This window comes from Pleurodeles waltl, chromosome 7 (assembly GCF_031143425.1).
Source record: "Pleurodeles waltl isolate 20211129_DDA chromosome 7, aPleWal1.hap1.20221129, whole genome shotgun sequence".
NCBI lineage: Eukaryota > Metazoa > Chordata > Amphibia > Caudata > Salamandridae > Pleurodeles > Pleurodeles waltl.
Genome location: NC_090446.1, coordinates 1,555,440,430 through 1,555,462,292, shown reverse-complemented (window position 1 = coordinate 1,555,462,292; position 21,863 = coordinate 1,555,440,430). Strand labels below are relative to the sequence as shown.

Here is a 21,863-nt window from a genome sequence, read left to right as displayed (position 1 = left end):
TGTTTATATATCTTGTGTATATTTCCTATCCTCTCACTGAGGGTACACTCTAAGATACTTTGGCATATTGTCATAAAAATAAAGTACCTTTATTTTTAGTATAACTGTGGATTGTGTTTTCTTATGATATTGTGCATATGACACTAAGTGGTACTGTAGTAGCTTCACACGTCTCCTAGTTCAGCCTAAGCTGCTCTGCTAAGCTACCATTATCTATCAGCCTAAGCTGCTAGACACCCTATACACTAATAAGGGATAACTGGGCCTGGTGCAAGGTGCAAGTACCCCTTGGTACTCACTACAAGCCAGTCCAGCCTCCTACAGTACCACAGGAGAAGCCCATGGACTTTCAGAGTGCTCAACCACTCCTAGTTCTAACATTTTCTGTACCTCTTGCTTTATGCAGTCCCTGACATGGTCAGGCTGCCTATAGATCTTACTTTTGACAGGTAAACTGTCTTTAGTATCTATAGTGTGCTCACACCAAGAAGTGGTACCTGGCACAGTAGAGAAGAGTTCAGGGAATTGATCTAGGAGGTTTATGCAATGGTCTTTCTGCTCAGCAGTAAGACAATCAGCCAAAACTACACCTTCCACAAGAGCATCTTGTTCTGTGGAATAGAAGAGATCAGGTAGAGGATCACTGTCTTCTTCCTGTCCCTCATCAGTTGCCATGAGCAGGGTGAGATCAGCCCAGTCATAGTAGGTTTTCAGGCGGTTTACATGGAGTACCCTAAGGGGACTCCTTGCAGTGCCTAAGTCAACTAAATAGGTGACTTCACCCTTTTTCTCAACAATTGTGTGGGGACCACTCCATTTATCTTGGAGTGCTCTTGGGGCCACAGGCTCCAAGACCCACACTTTCTGCCCTGGTTGGTACTGAACCAAAACAGCCTTCTGATCATGCCATTGCTTCTGGAGCTCTTGGCTGGCCTGAAGGTTTTTGCTGGCCTTTTTCATGTACTCAGCCATCCTTGATCTGAGGCCAAGTACATAATCCACAATATCCTGCTTAGGAGCTTTTAAAGGTTGTTCCCAACCCTCCTTTACAAGTGTGAGTGGACCCCTAACAGGGTGTCCAAAAAGAAGTTCAAAGGGGCTGAAGCCCACTCCTTTCTGGGGTACCTCCCTGTAGGCAAAAAGGAGGCATGGTAGAAGGATATCCCATCTCCTGCGGAGTTTTTCAGGGAGACCCATAATCATGCCTTTGAGAGTTTTATTAAATTAAGTCCATTTGTTTGTGGATGATAGGGTGTTGTGAACTTGTAAGTTACACCACATTCCTTCCACATGGCCTTTAAGTATGCAGACATTAAATTGCTTCCCCTGTCTGATACTACTTCCTTTGGGAAGCCCATCCTGGAAAATATTCCCAGGAGGGCCTTTGCCACTGCAGGTGCTGTAGTGGTCCTTAAAGGAATAGCTTCAGGATATCTTGTGGCATGGTCCACTACCACCAAGATAAACCTATTGCCTGAAGCAGTAGGAGGGTCAAGGGGGCCAACTATGTCAACCCCTACCCTCTCAAAGGGAACCCCAACCACAGGCAGTGGAATAAGGGGTGCCTTTGGGGTGCTACCTGTTTTGCCACTGGCTTGACAGGTTTCACAGGACTTACAAAACTCTTTTGTGTCCTCAGACATCCTAGGCCAATGAAACAAGGGAACAAGCCTGTCCCAAGTTTTCATTTGACCCAGATGTCCAGCTAGGGGAATGTCGTGGGCAAGAGTTAGGAGGAACTTTCTGTACTCCTGAGGAATCACTAATCTCCTGGCAGCTCCAGGTTTAGGATCCCTTGCTTCAGTGTACAAGAGGTTGTCCCCGAAGTAAACTCTGTGAGAGTCACTGACATCCCCATTAGCCTGTTTGACAGCTTGCTGTCTCAGACCCTCTAATGTGGGACAGGTTTGCTGGGCCACACTCAGCTCCTCCCTGGCAGGCCCCCCCTTCACCCAAAAGCTCAGCAGTGTCTGCTTCAAGCTCCTCTGGTGTAGGTTCTGCACAGGGAGGGAATTCTTCTTCCTCAGAAGTTGAATCCACTGTAGAGGGAGGGATAGTAGGAAGTGGTTTGCTTCTACTAGCCCTAGCTTTAGGGAGCACTTGGTCCATTGTTCCAGGATCCAAGCTTCCCTGTCCTTTTTGCTTTTTGGCCTGAGCCCTGTTTAAAGCAAAAATATGCCCTGGGATGCCCAGCATTGCTGCATGGGCCTCCAACTCCACATCTGACCAAGCTGATGTCTCCAAATCATTTCCTAGAAGACAGTCTACAGGTAAATCTGTGGCTACCACAACTTTCTTTGGACCAGTAACCCCCCCCCCAGTTGAGATTAACAACAGCCATGGGGTGGCTAAGTGTGTTGTTGTGAGCATCGGTTACTTGGTACTGGTGACCAAGTAGGTGTTGTTCAGGGTGGACCAGTTTCTCTATGACCATAGTCACACTGGCTCCAGTGTCCCTGTAGGCCTGAACCTCAACACCATTTATTAGGGGTAGCTGCTTGTACTTATCCATATTAATGGGACAAGCTACTAAGGTGGCTAAATCAATAGCCCCCTCAGAGACTAACACAGCCTCTGTGGCCTCCCTAACAAGGCCAACCCCAACTAAGTTACCAATAGTGAGCCCAGCTACTCCCTTGGATTGGCTATTAGTAGGTTTGCTCCCACCACCACTGCTATTAGTAGGGACACTAGGGGTAGCAGTAGGGGTTGTAGTGGTAGGAGGCTTGGTGCTTTTCTTTGGACAACTGGGATCTGTTGTCCAATGGCCTTTTACTTTACATAAATAGCACCATGGTTTCTTTTCTTTGTTTTGATTAAAGGAGGATTTGGACCCACCACCCCCACCAGAGTGTTTTTGTGGGCCTGATGAAGACTCATTTTTAGATTTGTCCCCACCCTTGTCAGAAGACTTACCATCCTTCTTTTTGTTGCCATCTTTGTCACCCCCTGTATGAACTTTTCTGTTCACCCTTGTTCTGACCCATTTGTCTGCCTTCTTTCCCAATTCTTGGGGAGAGGTCAGATCAGAGTCCACCAAGTACTGGTGCAACAAATCAGACACACAATTATTAAGAATATGCTCTCTCAGGATCAAGTTATACAGGCTGTCATAATCAGTCACTTTACTGCCATGTGACCAACCCTCCAAGGCCTTCACTGAATGGTCAATGAAATCAACCCAGTCTTGTGAAGACTCCTTTTTGGTCTCTCTGAACTTTATCCTGTACTGTTCAGTGGTTAAGCCATAACCATCCAGGAGTGCATTCTTAAGAACTGTAAAATTATTGGCATCACTTTCTTTCACAGTAAGGAGCCTATCCCTACCCTTTCCACTAAATGATAGCCATAGGATAGCAGCCCACTGCCTTTGAGGGACATCCTGTACAACACAGGCCCTCTCAAGTGCAGCAAACCACTTGTTAATGTCATCCCCCTCCTTATAATGGGGAACTATCTTATGCAGATTCCTGGAATCATGCTCTTTTGCAGGATGACTATGGGGAATACTGCTGCGGCCACCATGGGTTTCTAAACCCAGTTTCTGTCTCTCCTTCTCTACTTCTAAAGTCTGTCTATCCAAATCCAGCTGTTGCTTCTTGAGCTTCAGTCTGGTTTGTTCCACTCTCAATCTATTGAGCTCCCTTTCTAACAATCTGTCATCAGGGTGGGTGGGAGGGACATGTCTTGAAACAGAAGTATGATGAGAATGGGCAGAAGGAGACCTGTCCCTTACAGAGGACACCCTAACAGCTTAGCTAACAGAAACATCAGTACCACTGTGGTGAGAATAAATGCTTTTGCTATGATGTGAGACAACACTATTTTTATGGTGTGGCTCTTCATCATTACCAACTATGCTAGACTGTCTAGTAATGGGCAGGCTAGGAATTTTCTTTCCTGAATCTTTTCCTGGGGGAGTCCCTGGATCAGATTGGGAACCATTAGCTACTTTTTCAACAGATGGTGCCCTTTTAGCCTTATCTTGTTCTCTAAGCATGTTAAGTAACAATTCCAAGGAAGGATTCTTCCCTACACTCAAACCTCACTCTATGCAGAGACTCCTTGCTCCTTTCCAGCTAAGGTGATCATATGCAATCTTAGACAGGTCAACATTTTGGCCTGTGCCAGACATTTTTAGAGAGAGTTAAAGTGATAGAAAAAGAGAAAAAAGTTTTCAGAACTTTTAGAAAGACAGAAAAAAAAACTTGTAAAACTTTTTAGAACTTTTTAGAAAGTTAGAAGTACTTTTCAGCACTTAGAAAAGAGTGAAAAGAGGAAATGCAAAACTTTTTGGCTATGTGTATTTACACTGAACTTGTTTTGTATATTTTTCTCTTATGAAAAGTACAATGACAAGAGTGGTAAGTAGTCTCAAAGCACTTATCCCACCGCTGCACAACCAATGTAGGAGGCTGGACTGGCTTGTAGTGAGTACCAAGGGGTACTTGCACCTTGCACCAGGCCCAGTTATCCCTTATTAGTGTATAGGATGTCTAGCAGCTTAGGCTGATAGATAATGGTAGCTTAGCAGAGCAGCTTAGGCTGAACTAGGAGACGTGTGAAGCTACTACAGTACCACCTAGTGTCATATGCACAATATCATAAGAAAACACAATACACAGTTATACTAAAAATAAAGGTACTTTATTTTTATGACAATATGCCAAAGTATCTTAGAGTGTACCCTCAGTGAGAGGATAGGAAATATACACAAGATATATATACACAATAGCAAAAATATGCAGTATAGTCTTAGAAAACAGTGCAAACAATGTATAGTTACAATAGGATGCAATGGGGACACATAGGGATAGGGGCAACACAAACCATATACTCCAAAAGTGGAATGCGAACCACGAATGGACCCCAAACCTATGTGACCTTGTAGAGGGTCGCTGGGACTATTAGAAAATAGTGAGAGTTAGAAAAATAACCCTCCCCAAGACCCTGAAAAGTGAGTGCAAAATGCACTAAAGTTCCCCTAAGGACAAAGAAGTCGTGTTAGAGGAATAATGCAGGAAAGACACCAACCAACAATGCAACAACAATGGATTTCCGATCTAGGGTACCTGTGGAACAAGGGGACCAAGTCCAAAAGTCACAAGCAAGTCGGAGATGGGCATATGCCCAGGAAATGCCAGCTGTGGGTGCAAAGAAGCTTCGACTGGACAGAAGAAGCTGAGGTTTCTGCAGGAACGAAAAGGGCTAGAGACTTCCCCTTTGGTGGACGGATCCCTCTCGCCGTAGAGAGTCGTGCAGAAGTGTTTTCTCGCCGAAAGAACGCCAACAAGCCTTGCTAGCTGCAAATCGTGCGGTTAGCGTTTTTGGACCAGGAGGGACCAGGAGGTCGCAAATTGGACCAGGAGGTAGAGGGGACGTCGAGCAAGACAAGGAGCCCTCTTAGCAGCAGGTAGCACCCGGAGAAGTGCCAGAAACAGGCACTACGAGGATGCGTGAAACGGTGCTCACCCGAAGTTACACAAAGGAGTCGCCGGAGACCAACTTAGAAAGTCGTGCAATGCAGGTTAGAGTGCCGTGGACCCAGGCTTGGCTGTGCACAAAGGATTTACGCCGGAAGTGCACAGGGGCCGGAGTAGCTGCAAAAGTCGCGGTTCCCTGCAATGCAGTCTAGCGAGGTGAGGCAAAGACTTACCTCCACCAAACTTGGACTGAAGAGTCACTGGACCGTGGGGGTCACTTGGACAGAGTTGCTGGATTCAAGGGACCTCGCTCGTCGTGCTGAGAGGAGACCCAAGGGACCGGTAATGCAGCTTTTTGGTGCCTGCGGTTGCAGGGGGAAGATTCCGTCGACCCATGGGAGATTTCTTCGGAGCTTCTAGTGCAGAGAGGAGGCAGACTACCCCCACAGCATGCACCACCAGGAAAACAGTCGAGAAGGCGGCAGGATCAGTGTTACAGAGTTGCAGTAGTCGTCTTTCCTACTATGTTGCAGTTTTGCAGGCTTCCAGCGCGGTCAGCAGTCGATTCCTTGGCAGAAGGTGAAGAGAGAGATGCAGAGGAACTCGGCTGAGCTCTTGCATTCGTTATCTAAAGTTTCCCCAGAGACAGAGACCCTAAATAGCCAGAAAAGAGGGTTTGGCTACCTAGGAGAGAGGATAGGCTACTAACACCTGAAGGAGCCTATCAGAAGGGGTCTCTGACGTCACCTGATGGCACTGGCCACTCAGAGCAGTCCAGTGTGCCAGCAGCACCTCTGTTTCCAAGATGGCAGAGGTCTGGAGCACACTGGAGGAGCTCTGGGCACCTCCCAGGGGAGGTACAGGTCAGGGGAGTGGTCACTCCCCTTCCCTTTGTCCAGTTTCGCGCCAGAGCAGGGCTAAGGGGTCCCTGAACCGGTGTAGACTGGCTTATGCAGAAATGGGCACCATGTGTGCCCATGAAAGCATTTCCAGAGGCTGGGGGAGGCTACTCCTCCCCTGCCTTCACACCATTTTCCAAAGGGAGAGGGTGTAACACCCTCTCTCAGAGGAAGTCCTTTGTTCTGCCATCCTGGGCCAGGCCTGGCTGGACCCCAGGAGGGCAGATGCCTGTCTGAGGGGTTGGCAGCAGCAGCAGCTGCAGTGAAACCCCGGGAAAGGCAGTTTGGCAGTACCAGGTTCTGTGCTACAGACCACTGGGATCATGGGATTGTGCCAACTATGCCAGGATGGCATAGAGGGGGCAATTCCATGATCATAGACATATTACATGGCCATATTCGGAGTTACCATTGTGAAGCTACATATAGGTAGTGACCTATATGTAGTGCGCGCGTGTAATGGTGTCCCCGCACTCACAAAGTCCGGGGAATTGGCCCTGAACAATGTGGGGGCACCTTGGCTAGTGCCAGGGTACCCTCACACTAAGTACCTTAGCACCCAACCTTTACTAGGTAAAGGTTATACATATTGGTCACTTATAAGTTACTTAAGTGCAGTGTAAAATGGCTGTGAAAAACATGGACGTTATTTCACTCAGGCTGCAGTGGCAGGCCTGTGTAAGACTAGTCAGAGCTCCCTATGGGTGGCAAAAGAAATGCTGCAGCCCATAGGGATCTCCTGGAACCCCAATACCCTGGGTACCTCAGTACCATATACTAGGGAATTATAAGGGTGTTCCCGTAAGCCAATGTAAATTGGTAAAATTGGTCACTAGCCTGTTAGTGACAAGTTGAAAGAAATGAGAGAGCATAACCACTGAGGTTCTGGTTAGCAGAGCCTCAGTGAGACAGTTAGTCATAACACAAGTAACACATTCAGGCACACTTATGAGCACTGGGGCCCTGACTAGCAGGGTCCCAGTGACACATACAACTAAAATAACATATATACAGTGAAACATGGGGGTAACATGCCAGGCAAGATGGTACTTTCCTACAATACCCCACCCCAAGACCCTGAAAAGTAGGAGTAAAGTACACCTACTACCTCAATAGGACACAACAGTCGTGATGGGGGGATTCAGCATGAACCACAAACACCAGCAAAGCACTGAAGATGGATTCCTGGACCTGAGGACATACAAGGCAAGGGGACCAAGTCCAAGAGTCGCAATAGTGTCCAGGGGGGCAGGAACCCAGGAAACCCCGGATGAAGATGCAAGAAGGCTGCCTCTGGATAGAAGAAGCCTAGGATTCTGCAACAACGAAGAGAGCTAGGAACTTCTCCTTTGGGTGGAAGATGTCCCACGGCATTCTGAAGGTTGCAGAAGTGTTCCCATGCAGAAATACCACAAAGAAGCATTGCTAGCTCCAAGGGTTGCGGTAGAGGTTTTTGGGTGCTGCTGGGGAACAGGAAGGATCAGGATGTCGCCCCTTGGAGGAGGAGAAAGAGGGGGCGCTCAGCAACTCAGAGAGCTCCCACAGAAGCAGGCAGCACCCGCAGAAGTACTGGAGCAGGCACTTAGAATATTTGTGAACCAGAGCTGGCTCAGAGTCACAAAGGAGGGTCCCACGACGTTGGAGTCCAACTCAGAGGGCTGAGCACTGCAGGACGGAGTGCTGGGGACCAAGGCTAGGCTGTGCACAAAGGAATCCTTGGAGAAGTGCACAGAAACCAGAGCCACTGCAAATCCTGCAGCACATAGGTTTGCAGTCTAGCGTGGGGAGGCAAGGACTTACCTCCACCAAACTTGGACTGAAGGATCACTGGACTGTGAGGCTCACTTGGATAGAGTTCCTGTGTTCCAGGGACCACGCTCGTCAGGTTGAGAACGGACCCAGAGGACCGGTGATGCAGTCTTTTGGTGCCTGCGTTAGCAGGGGGAAGTTTCCGTCGACCCACGGGAGATTTCTTCTTGGCTTTCAGTGCAGGGTGAAGGCAGACAGCCCCCAGAGCATGCACCACCAGGAAACAGTTGAGAAAGCCGGCAGGATGAGGCACTACAATGTTGCTGGTAGTCGTCTTGCTACTTTGTTGCGGTTTTGCAGGCGTCCTGGAGCAGTCAGCGGTCGATCCTTGGCAGAAGTCAAAGAGGGAAGTGCAGAGGAACTTGCATTAGTTATCTGAGGAATACCCCAGAGTAGAAACCCTAAATAGCCAGAAAAGGAGGTTTTGCTACCAAGAAAGGAGGTTTGGCTACCAAGAGCGAAGAACCTATCAGAAGGGGTCTCTGACGTCACCTGCTGGCACTGGCCACTCAGAGCAGTCCAGTGTGCCCCCAACACCTCTGAATCCAAGATGGCAGAGGTCTGGAACACACTGGAGGAGCTCTGGGCACCTCCCCTGGGAGGTACTGGTCAGGGGAGTGGTCACTCCCCTTTCCTTTGTGCAGTTTCGTGCAGAGCAGGGCTGGGGGATCCCTGAACCGGTGTAGACTGGCTTATGCAGAGATGGGCACCACCTGTGGCTACTCCTCCCCAGCCCTACACACCTATTTCCAAAAGGAGAGGGTGTAACACCCTCTCTCAGAGGAAATCCTTTGTTCTGCCTTCCTGGGACGGGGCTGTCCAGACCCCAGGAGGGCAGAATCCTGTCTGAGAGGTTGGCAGCAGCTACAGTGGAAACCCCAGAAAGGCAGTTTGGCAGTACCCGGGTTCTGTGCTAGAGACCCGGGGGATCATGGAATTGTCTCCCCAATACCGGAATGGTATTGGGGGGACAATTCCATGATCTTAGACATGTTACATGGCCATGTTCGGAGTTATCATTGTGACGCTATACATAGGTAGTGACCTATGTATAGTGCACACGTGTAATGGTGTCTCCGCACTCACAAAGCTCGGGGAATTCACCCTGAATGATGTGGGGGCACTTTGGCTAGTGCCAGGGTGCCCACACACTAATTAGGCCCTCATTCTGACCTTGGCGGGCGGCGGAGGCCGCCCGCCAAAGTCCCGCCGGCAGAATACCGCTGCGCGGTCAAAAGACCGCTGCGGTTATTCTGAGTTTCCCGCTGGGCTAGCGGGCGACCGCCAGAAGGCCGCCCGCTAGCCCAGCGGGAAACACCCTTCCATGAGGATGCCGGCTCCGAATGTAGCCGGCGTAGTGGAAGGGGTGCGACGGGTGCAGTTGCACCCGTCGCGATTTTCAGTGTCTACATGGCAGACATTGAAAACCTTTGTGGGGCCCCACGACACCCCATACCGCCATCCTCTTCCTGGTGTCCAAAACTGCCAGGAACAGGATGGCGGTACGGGGCTCGGAATCCCCATGGCGGCGCAGCTGTACCGCCGCGGTCAGAATGCCCATGGGAGCACCGCCAGCCTGTTGGCGGTGTTCCCTCCTCGGTCGTTGGCCCTGGCGGTTTTTGCCCGCCAGGAAGAGGATGGCGGTATGGGGTGTCGTGGGGCCCCTGGGGGCCCCTGCAGTGCCCATGCCAATGGCATGGGCACTGAAGGGGGCCCCGTAACAGGGCCCCACAAAGATTTTCAGTGTCTGCCATGCAGACACTGAAAATCGCGACGGGTGCAACTGCACCCGTCGCACCCCTTCCACTCCGCCGGCTCCATTCGGAGCCGGCATCCTCATGGAAGGGTGTTTCCCGCTGGGCTGGCGGGCGGCCTTCTGGCGGTCGCCCGCCAGCCCAGCGGGAAACTCAGAATAACCGCGGCGGTCTTTTGACCGCGCAGCGGTATTCTGCCGGCTGGACTTTGGCGGGCGGCCTCTGTCGCCCGCCAAGGTCAGAATGAGGGCCTAAGTAACTTGGCATCTAACCTTCACCAAGTGAGTGTTAGACATATAGGTGACTTATAAGTTACTTATGTGCAGTGAAAAATGGCTGTGAAATTACATGGGCGTTATTTCACTCAGGCTGCAGTGGCAGGCCTGTGTGAGAATTGTAACTATACACAGAAACACATCATGTGGAGCACACCAATAGTATAAGAAGTAATATAAATCAAATATAATGGATTCACAAAAATTCTATAGTCAATCCAATTGTAACCCATCAATTATCCAAGAAATGTTACCCAGTAGTTTGTATGTGGCAAGCAAATTGTGAGAACTAAACATAAACAAAACGTATTTAATGAATACAAACATACATCTTAAAAACTACATCCCATTTTGGCCAACATATGCATGCCATCAATGCAGAAACCAATCAATGTTACAACAGTTTGAACCTGGACCCAATATTCTATTTGAATACAAAAATAATTAAATCCAACACAACATCAAATAATGTGGTCCAAGATGAGTACATCCAAAGATTCTTTCAGCTTGTGAGATATGGAATACAGCCAACACGTGTTTCGTCCTGTTACGGACTTTATCAAGGCTGTTTAAACAGTAACATAAATTTGCAAGTTATTACAGGACACATAATTAAAAACAAAAATAACAAATACACTCCTCTCAATATGTGTACACCATATACCAAATTCAGGTGTTAGAATGGTCACCTCAAAGAATCATATAAACAAGAGAGAAACAAAAGGAGGGGCAAGCCACATACCATTAACCAGCACCACTCTGTGCATACTGAATAAACTGGCAGGCAATTTTGTGAATAGCTAAATTCCAGACTGACATAGAATCAGATTTTTTAAATAACAAATCAATACCTCCTAATATAAAATCTTCATCCTTGTAGTTCTATAAAATCATTAGAGATATATAAGCAGAGGTTAGAATCTGTCTGAAGAAACCCAAAGGGTTGTAAAGCTGCCAATTGTTAGACCCAACATATCAACTGACCTGTCTGAGTTGTCATATGTACATGAAGATTAATCCTTGAAGTATATATCCAAGTTTTAAAGCCATGAGGGATATCAAACAACCATCTTCCAATGTTTCTCAAATTTGTCACATGGAGTAACTCTAGAATGAAACCGAATTGTAATCACGTAACTGAGTAATACGTTTCAAAACTTACTCACAGAAGTCCCTCAACTTTACTATATATTTATATTAAGCTGTGTAATTTTAAACTTTTCATTATAGTTCATAGTAGACCCAAACGCGGTGCAAACAACATCTAACAATATATTACTTTCGAAAAGTTTCACCCGATCAGACAATCCCATGCCGAGCCATCAAATTATAAAAATGACCCCTGTATTTACTTCTACCGCATATCATGCCCCAAAATTGCAAAAACATCCTGTTAATTACGGTATTTCGTCTCAAAAAGATCACCAGAAGCACCGGCAGTATGTCCGGACCGAGTCGAACGCAAGTCTCAACTTTCATCCATAGCCCTCTTATATACAATAGAAATAGAAAGGGGACGACGCGATCTTGTCTACATGTATCCGCGCCATTCCTCATCGTGTAGTGGTTCAGCACGCCATCTCGAAGTGTAATAATCCACATATCAAATCCATGTACAACTTTTTCATCATTAGCCAAGGATCAACTTAAAACACGCAGTCGTCAATGTGAATGGTTCCAAATCAATTAAAAAATATATTTGAATAGCTCATCACCGTATGGCGGCATTTGTAAATTTACAGTGAAAAATTATAAACAACCGACCTATAGCAGTAATTAGGACGAACTATGAGAAGTAATGAAAAAACAAAAAAATCCAAGCAACCTACTATTTGTTCAATACACCATACCTTATTATAATTGGTGTTTTGCAGTATCCACAATATCCAGCACCGACTTTAAGCATACTCATAGTAAAGTAGGAAGCAAAGTGGGACAATGCTTTTCCGTATATATGTATATACGTGTCCCCTCATGTAAAAATAAAAACACCGTCTGCCAGCCATTGATGGAACTCTGATAAAGTTCCATATAGATTGTCAACAGAATGCTGAATCTATTGGGTGATAAAAATATCTGTCAAGGCCAAAGTCTAAACACTCATATGTCCATAATAACAAGTTCTCATTTGTCTATGTCTGTATGGAAGACGATATATATGAACCGGAGGGAACGTTAGAAAGACCATAGAGAAGAAGTGCAGGTCAGAGAGTCAAAACAGCAGGAACACCCAGTGCTCGTATTATGTTAGTAATGAGATCATTTCCTGAATTTCCAAAATACTGACATTTTACAATAAACACATCAGTTATTTAAAAGATGTAAACCACATTGTACATACTTTAATCTTGCTCAAATCGTCTATGATAAAAAATAATGCATTTCATGATCTAAATTCATGCCAAATTCTATGCTCTTAAGTCTAATTATCCATTTTACCTCATTCCTTCTAAGTTCTATCTCACGATTACCACCTCTGGGATGCGCCAGGGTCTGGCTGATCCCCATAAATCTAATCTCAGGGACCTCTGTCGAAGTATGTTCTTTATTAACGTGGCGAACTATAGGAGATGATGGATCATTACTTCTTAAAGCAGGCATATGTTCCTGAATCCTCTCTTTTAAGGGTCGGATGGTGCTTCCTATATAGATTTTCTTACATTCGCATATCAATATGTAAACTACATATTTGGTATTGCATTTAATGAAGTTCAAAATCTTATATATTTTGCTACCATTGAAATTGAACGTAAAAGTTTTATGTAAAGCTATATTGCACATATTACACTTGCTGCAGTTGAAAAAACCAATTGGCTTCACAGGAAACCATGTTTCAGTTTTTTCCCTAACTGGAGGCAAATAACTCCTACAGACTAAGGTGGTCATTACAACCCTGGCGGTCGGTGTTAAAGCGGCGGTAAGACGGCCAACAGACCGGCGGTAAAGATTTTGCAATTATGACCGTGGCGGACACCGCCAACAAAGACAGCCACTTTAACACTCCGACCGCCACGGCGGTATCAACAGCGTGGCGGTCATCGCCAACAGACAGGCGGGAGACAAAGTACCGCCCACAGTATCACAACCTACCAATCCGCCACCTTTTCCAGGGTGGATTTACTGCGGATAAAAACACGGCGGAAACAGGATTCCGAAGGGAAAACGCTCACCTCTACACACCCCATGAGGAACGAGGACACCATGGATCCGGAACTCCAAATTCTCCCTGCGATAGTCTTCCTGCTCCTCTACCAGGAGCACGAACGCCGGCGGTGAAGACAACGGTGAGTACTGCACCTACGACACAGGGGAGGTGGGAGGGAAAAAACAGGGACACACACACATGCAACACGCAACACACCCACCCCCACCCTCACACACTAATACATATTGATACATCACAGTTACACGCCCCCACACCCCCGGAAGAATGCAAAGACCAAAGAAAATGAGTGTAACCATTGTAATATATTAAAAGCAAGTAGGAGAAAATATATATATACACCATTAACAAAATATACACCAAGCATAGTAGTCCAGGTAGTGCTCCAATTAAGTCTGTGGAACACTGGGCCCACACGGTATGGGCGAGGCCCACACAAGATCCCCGACCATGACAGAGAGAACACTGCAGGGGCATCAGAGCGCAACAAAACAGGCACCTCAGGGGTAGGGAAAGGGGGGGCACCTCAGCCGTTTGAGTGCACAACGCCAATTCCACGAGGGGGCCACATGCCCACTCTTCAATCCTGGGGAGTGCAAAGCCACAGTCTCCCAAGTCTATACATTGGGTGGGTTGCCCACTGTTCGATCCTGGGGAATGCAAAGCCACAGTTTCTCAAGTCTATACAGTGGGTGGGTTGCCCACTGTTCCATCCTGGAGAGTGCAAAGCCACAGTCTCTCAAGTGGATAAGAGTCTCCACTGGTTCTGGAGGGGGCATGATGCCCAGAGTGCTTCATCCTGCTAAGGACAGAGGTAGTGGATGGATCTCTCCACTGGTTCTGGATGGGGCATGGTGCCCAGAGTGCATCATCCTGCTAAGGACAGAGGTAGTGGATGGATCTCTCCACTTGAGACGGCAGTGCCCTGTTCAGCAGTGCTTGAGACGGTGGTGCCCTGTTCAGCGGTGCTTGAGAAGGCGGTGCCCAGTTCAGCGGTGCTTGAGACGGCGATGCCCTGTTCAGTGGTGCTTGAGTTGGCGGTGCCCATTTCAGCTTGAGACAGCGGTGCCCTGTTCAGCGGTGCTTGAGACGGTGGTGCCCAGTTCAGCGGTGCTTGAGACGCCGGTGCCCTGTTCAGTGGTGCTTGAGATGGCAGTGTCCTGTTCAGCGGTGCTTGAGATGGCGGTGCCCAGTTCGGCGTGCTTGAGATGGTGGTGCCCAGTTCAGCGGTGCTTGAGACGGCGGTGCCCTGTTCAGCGGTGCTTGGAGCGGCGGGCTCCTTTGCAGTGACTCAGCTGCTGGCGGTCCTTCATGGCCCAGCGGGGCTTGTGCTGGCGGTCCTCTCTGGCCCAGCGGGGCTTGTGCTGGCGGTCCTCTCTAGCCCAGCGGGGCTTGTGCTGGTGGTCCTTCATGGCCCAGTGGGGCTTGTGCTGGCGGTACTTCATGGCCCAGCGGGGCTTGTGCTGGCAGTCCTCTCTGGCCCAGCGGGGATGATGGCGGTTGCCTCCTAGGCAGCAGGGCTGGTAGTGGTGGCCTCCTGGGCAGCAGGGCTGGTGCTGGCGACCTTCTGGGCAGCTGGGCTGGTTGCGGTGGCCTCCTGGGCAGCTGGGCTGGTGCTGGCCTCGTGGGCAGCTGGGCTGGTGCTAGCGGTGCCCTCCTGGGCAGCAGGGCTGGTGCTGGCGGTGGCCTCCTGGGCAGCTAGGCTGGTGGCAGTGGCCTCCTGGGCAGCAGGGCTGGTGCTGGCAGTGGCCGCCTGGGCAGCTGGGCTGGTGGCGGTAGCCTCCTGGGCAGCAGGGCTGGTGGTGGCCTCCTGGGCAGCTGGGCTGGTGCTGGCGGTGGGCTCCTGGGCAGCGGGTTGATGGCGGTCTTCTCTGCCGTGCTGCTCTTCCCAGCCTTGCTGAGTTTCTTGTGCCCCTTCCCCACCTTGGAAGGTGTTGCAGCTGACTCCACACTCCCACCTGTACCCCTGGAAACGGCTTTGGTGGCTGGAGTCTTCCCCCTCTCCCGCCGGGCACTGGACAACTTCTGATGCTTGACAGGTGGGGGACTGTCTGTGCTGTGGCTCCGTGCCACACTGGCTGCCCTGGTGGGAAAGTGTACTCCAGATTCCGGTGACTACAGGCACCACTGGTCCCGGAGATGTTGTGGCTGAGGTGCTAGTTCGGGACCTAGGAGACTGACGGGGTGGGGGAGGTGTGGGAAAGAGGTCAAGGTTGGACAGGAAAAGTTTTTGGGAGACACTGGGAAGGGTAGCTGGGGGGGTTTGGGAGTAGAGGAAGAGGTTGTGGTTGTAGGAGGTATTCGTTTGCTGACTTTGGGTGAAGGTGCATGCGCTGGAGGCTGTCGTGAGGTGGATGGCTGTTGGGTGGGTGTATGCCTGCGTTTGTGTATCTTGGGAGGGGGCGTCACAGACACACTGGGAGAGGACACAGGGGACGTGTGATTGGTAGTGGGAGTGGTGAGTGCACGTGAGCGGGGTGTGGTGTTGGGTGTGCTGGTGATGGACGTAGTGGCTGTAGAGGTAGTGCATGCAGGTGTGAGTGTAGACGAGACTGGGAGGGAGGAGGGAGACGAGGAGGAGGGGGACAGAGTGGAGGCAGTGGATGTTGGTGTGTCTGCATGTGTCTGATGCTTGCGTGAGTGCCTGTGGTATGTGTGGTGGTTATGTATGCCTGAGCTTCCCTTGTGTGTTGACGTGTGTGCATGTTGGTCTAGAGGTGTGCTTGTGATAGGCTGGGGTACAGGGGATTGGGTCTGGGTGGAGGAAGTTGGAGGGGGAGGCTAGACACAGAGACAATGGCTGCCATCAGTGCTGAGGCCAGAGTCTGAAAAGCTCGCTGAAGGGCCGCCTGACCAGAATGAAGGCCCTCCAGGAATGCATTTGTTTGCTGCAACTGCCTTTCTACACCCTGGAAGGCATTCAAAATGGTATACTGCCCAACAGTGAGGGACCTGAGGAGGTCAATGGCCTCCTCACTGAGGGCAGCAGGGGTGACCGAGGCAGGGCCTGAGGTGCCTGGGGCGAAGGTGATGCCCACCCTCCCGGGTGAGCGGGCACGGGGCAAAGGCTGAGGGGCTGCTGGGAGGGCGGTGCTGGAAGGGGGGGTGGCGGCTGTACCTGTAGATGGGGGGGCACAGATGTTGAAGCCACCAGAAGGGAGCTCCCATCAGAGGACGAGTCCGTGTCACTGGTCTCAGCTCCTGTCCCTGCCGTGGAGCTCACCTCACCCTCCATCCCACTGGTGAAGTCCGAGTCCGTAGTGCGGCCCTCCATGGCCATGTGGGATGCAGCCCCCTCGTGCTCCGGTGCCACTGAACCTCCGCCTGATGATGCTAATGCACACAAGAAGAGGGAGACCACAAAAAGGGGGTGGGACGACAGAAGAAAGACATGTTGAGTGCATGCATTACTGCTACCGTTGGCGGACACGACAGACACAGAAGCCCCCTGCACTACGCCGCGCTCTTGGGCTCCACTGTTCAATTCCTGGGAAATGGCCTACTAGGCTATGGACGACATCTGCGCACATGGATGACACAGTGGCATGACTAGGTGTAGTTGTCACTCTACAGAGGTGCGGTGGGGTGCCACATGGCCTGCCTTACAGAGGGACCTTGCCTACGGAACTCGCCCTGGCCTAGGGAAACCCACAGCCCTCCTCCCCCACCCAGACCCCTCCACTGCGCGCAAAATCAGCAGAATGAGAGTGTACTCACCCCCCCTGTGACTGCTGTGATGCCCTCAAGTGCCCATCCAACTCCGGGTATGCCACCGCCAGGATCCTGAACATCAGGGGGGTCATGGTGCGATGGGCACCCCTCCCACGTTGGGAGGCCATCCTCAGCTGAGCCTCCGCCGTCTTCTTGCTCCAGCGGCGAATGTCCTCCCATCTTTTCCAGCAGTGGGTGCTCCGTCTGTGGTAGACCCCCAGGGTACCGACGTCCTTAGGGATGGCACGCCAAATATCTTTTTTCTGGTGGGCTCTGACCTACATGAGTTGTAAAGGGGGAAGAGAAACTTATTACTGTAGGAGGCTGGCCTCGCTTGTGGTGGGTACTTACACTCTGTATCAGGTCCAGTTATCCCTTATTAGTGTAGAAGAGGTGTTTCTAGCAGCTTAGGCTGATAGAAGGTAGCTATAGCAGAGCAGCTTAGGCTGAACTAGGAGACATGCAAAACTCCTACTATACCACTGGTGTCATATGCACAATATCATAAGAAAACACAATACACAGATATACTAAAAATAAAGGTGCTTTATTTTTATGACAATATGCCAAAAGTATCTCAGTGAGTACCCTCAGTATGAGGATGCCAAACATACACAAGATATATGTACACAAACCAAAATTATGCAGTAATAGCAAAAGGAAGTAATGCAAGCAATGTAAAGTTACAGTAGATTGCAATACGAGCACATAGGTATAGGGGCAACACAAACCATATACTCCAAAAGTGGAATGCGAACCACGAATGGACCCCAAACGTATGTGAGCTTGTAGAGGGTCACTGGGACTGTAAGAAAACAGTGAGGGTTAGAAAAATAGCCCACCCCAAGACCCTGAAAAGTAGATGTAAAGTGCACCTATAACCCCCAGAGAGCACAGAAGTCGTGATAGGGGGTTTCTGCAAGGAAGACCAACACCAGCAAAGCAACCAAAGTGGATTTCCGGACCTGAGTACCTGTGGAACAAGGGGACCAAGTCCAAGAGTTGCGACAATGTCGAGAGTGGGCAGATGCCCAGGAAATGCCAGCTGAGGGTGCAAAGAAGCTGCCACCGGATGGTAGAAGCTGTGGATTCTGCAAGAACGAAGAGGGCTAGAAACATCCCCTTTGGAGGATGGATGTGCCATGTTGAGAAGAAGCTTGCAGAGGTGTTCACACGCAGAAAGACCGCAAACAAGCCTTGCTAGCTGCGAGGGTCGTGTTTAGGGTTTTTGGATGCTGCTGTGGCCCCGGAGGGACAAGGATCTCACCACTTGGATGAGAAGACAGAGGGGGCGCCCAGCAAGTCAGGGAGCCCTCACACAAGCAGGCAGCATCCACAGAAGTACCGGAACAGGCACTTAGAAGAGGAGTGAACCGGAGTCCAACCAAAGACACAAAAGGGAGTCCCACGACGCCGGAGGACAACTCAGAAGGTTGTGCACTGCAGGTTAGAGTGTCGGGGACCCAGGCTTGGTTGTGCACGAAGGAAATCCTGGAAGAGTGGACAGGAGCCGGAGCAGCTGCATATCATGTGGTACACAGCAATGCAGTCTAGCGTGGGTAGGCCAGGACTTACCTCCACCAAACTTGGACTGAAGAGTCACTGGACTGTGGGAGTCACTTGGACAGAGTTTCTGAGTTCCAGGGACCACGCTTGTCATGCTGAGGGGGGACCCAGAGGACCGATGATGCAGTCTTTTGTTGCCTGCGGTTGCAGGGGGAAGATTCCGTCTACCCACGGGAGATTTCTTCACAGCTCCTGGTGCAAGAAGGAGGCAGGCTATCCCCAGAGCATGCACCACCAGGAAACAGGTGTGGGAGACTGGCCTGGCTTGTAGTGGGTACCAAGGGGTACTTACACTCTGTACCAGGTCGAGTTATCCCTTATTAGTGTAGAAGAGGTGTTTCTAGCAGCTTAGGCTGATATAAGATAGCTATAGCAGAGCAGCTTAGGCTGAACTAGGAGACATGCAAAGCTCCTACTATACCACTGGTGTCATATGCACAATATCATTAAAAAAACACAATACACAGATATACTAAAAATAAAGGTACTTTATTTTTATGACAATATGCCAAAAGTATCTCAGTGAGTACCCTCAGTATGAGGATAGCAAATATACACAAGATATATGTACACATTACCAAAAATATGCAGTAATAGCTAAAGGAAGTAATGCAAGCAATGTAAAGTTACAGTAGATTGCAATAGGAGCACATAGGTATAGGGGCAACACAAACCATATACTCCAAAGTGGAATGCGAACCACGAATGGACCCCAAACCTATGTGAGCTTGTAGAGGGTCGCTGGGACTGTAAGAAAACAGTGAGGGTTAGAAAAATAGCCCACCCCAAGATCCTGAAAAGTAGGTGTAAAGTGCACCTATAACCCCCAGAGAGCACAGAAGTCGTGATAGGGGGTTTCTGCAAGGAAGACCATCACCATCAAAGCAACCAAAGTGGATTTCCAGACCTGAGTACCTGTGGAACAAGGGGACCAAGTTCAATAGTCGCAACAATGTCGAGAGTGGGTAGATGCCCAGGAAATGTCAGCTGAGGGTGCAAAGAAGCTGCCACTGGATGGTAGAAGCTGTGGATTCTGCAAGAACGAAGAGGGCTAGAAACTTCCCCATTGGAGGATGGATGTCCCACTTCGTGAAGAAGCTTGCAGAGGTGTTCCCACGCAGAAAGACCACAAACAAGCCTTTCTAGCTGCAAGGGTCGCAGATAGGGTTTTTGGATGCTGCTGTGGCCCAGGAGAGACCAGGATGTCGCCACTTGGATGAGGAGACAGAGGGGGTGCCCAGCAAGTCAGGGAGCCCTCACAGAAGCAGGCAGCACCCACAGAAGTACCAGAACAGGCATTTAGAAGAGGAGTGAACCAGAGTCCACCCAAAGTCAGAGAAGGGAGTCCCACGACGCCAGAGGACAACTCAGGAGGTTGTGCACTGCAGGTTAGAGTGTCGGGACCCAGGCTTGGCTGTGCGCGAGGGAAATCCTGACAGAGTGCACAGGAGCCGGAACAGCTGCAAATCACGCAGTATCCTGCAATGCAGTCTAGCGTAGGGAGGCAAGGACTTACCTCCACCAAACTTGGACTGAAGAGTCACTGGACTGTGGGAGTCAGTTGGACAGAGTTGCTTAGTTCCAGGGACCACGCTCGTCGTGCTGAGAGGGGACCCAGAGGACCGGTGATGCAGTCTATTGTTGCCTGCGGTTGCAGGGGGAAGATTCCGTCGACCCACTGGAGATTTCTTCAGAGCTCCTGGTGCAAGAAGGAGGCAGGCTATGCCCAGAACATGCACCACCAGGAAACAGGCGAGAAAGCCAGCAGGATGAAGCAATACAAGGTTGCAGTAGTCGTCTTTGCTACTTTGTTGCGGTTTTGCAGGCGTCCTGAGCAGTCAGCGGTCGATCCTTTGGCAGAAGGTGAAGAGAGAGATGCAGAGTAACTCTGATGAGCACTTGCATTCGTTATCTGAAGAATTCCCCAAAGCAGAGACCCTAACTAGCCAGAAAAGGAGGTTTGGCTACCTAGGAAAGAGGATAGGCTAGTAACACAGGTAAGAGCCTATCAGAAGGAGTCTCTAACGTCACCTGATGGCACTGGCCACTCAGAGCAGTCCAGTGTGCCAGCAACACCTCTTTTTCCAAGATGGCAGAGGTCTGGAGCACACTGGAGGAGCTCTGGGCACATCCCCTGGGAGGTGCAGGTCAGGGGAGTGGTCACTCCCCTTTCCTTTGTCCACTTTCGCGCCAGAGCAGGGCTGGAGGATCCCTGAACTGGTGTCGACTGGCTTATGCAAAGATGGGCACCCTTTGTGCCCATCAAAGCATTTCCAGAGGCTGGGGGAGGCTACTCCTCCCCAGCCCTGACACCTTTTTCCAAAGGGAGAGGGTGTAACACCCTCTCTCTCAGGAGGTCCTTTGTTCTGCCTTCCTGGGCCAAGCCTGGCTGGACCCCAGGAGGGCAGAAACCTGTCTGAGGGGTTGGCAGCAGCAGCAGCTGCAGTGAAACCCCGGGAAAGGTAGTTTGGCAGTACCCGGGTCTATGCTAGAGACTCGGGGGATCATGGGGATCTTAGACATGTTACATGGCCATGTTCGGAGTTACCATTGTGACGCTATACATAGGTAGTGACCTACATATAGTGCACGCGTGAAATGATGTCCCCGCACTCACAAAGTCCGGGGAATTTGCCCTGAACGATGTGGGGACACCTTGGCTAGTGCCAGGGTGCCCTCACACTAAGTAACTTAGCACCCATCCTTCACCAGGTGAAGGTTAGACATATAGGTGACTTATAAGTTACTTAAGTGCAGTGGTAAATGGCTGTGAAATAACGTGGACGTTATTTCACTCTGGCTGCAGTGGCAGGCCTGTGTAAGAATTGTCAGAGCTCCCTATGGGTGGCAAAAGAAATGCTGCAGCCCATAGGGATCTCCTGGAACCCCAATACCCTGGGTACCTCAGTACCATATACTAGGGAATTATAAGGGTGTTCCAGTATGCCAATGTGAATTGGTGAAATTGGCATGTTACCCCCATATTTCACTGTATATATGTTGTTTTAGTGTATGTGTCACTGGGACCCTGCCAGCCAGGGCCCCAGTGCTCATAAGTGTGCCCTGTATGTGTTCCCTGTGTGATGACTAACTGTCTCACTGAGGCTTTGCTAACCAGAACCTCAGTGGTTACGGTCTCTCTGCTTTCTAAATTGTCACTAACAGGCTAGTGACCAATTTCAACAATTCACATTGGCATACTGGAACACCCTTATAATTCCCTAGTATATGGTACTAAGGTACCCAGGGTATTGGAGTTCCAG

The 21,863-nt window shown here is 49.8% G+C and overlaps 1 protein-coding gene and 1 long non-coding RNA gene across 2 annotated transcripts in view; one reads left to right on the top strand and one right to left on the bottom strand.

The window, feature by feature from the left end:
• The window catches only part of LOC138247472 (uncharacterized), a 242,162-nt gene extending 230,518 nt beyond the window's left edge, over positions 1–11,644 (bottom strand). The window contains exons 1-2 of the long non-coding RNA XR_011194518.1: positions 11,562–11,644; positions 11,145–11,267 (exon numbers count right to left, since the gene is read on the bottom strand). This is a non-coding gene — a long non-coding RNA (uncharacterized lncRNA). The remainder of the gene's footprint in view (positions 1–11,144; positions 11,268–11,561) is intronic.
• Positions 1–21,863, top strand: part of LOC138247473 (phospholipase A2 inhibitor and Ly6/PLAUR domain-containing protein-like) — a 725,203-nt gene that overhangs the window by 309,157 nt on the left and 394,183 nt on the right. The gene's annotated exons all lie outside the window — the stretch shown is intronic.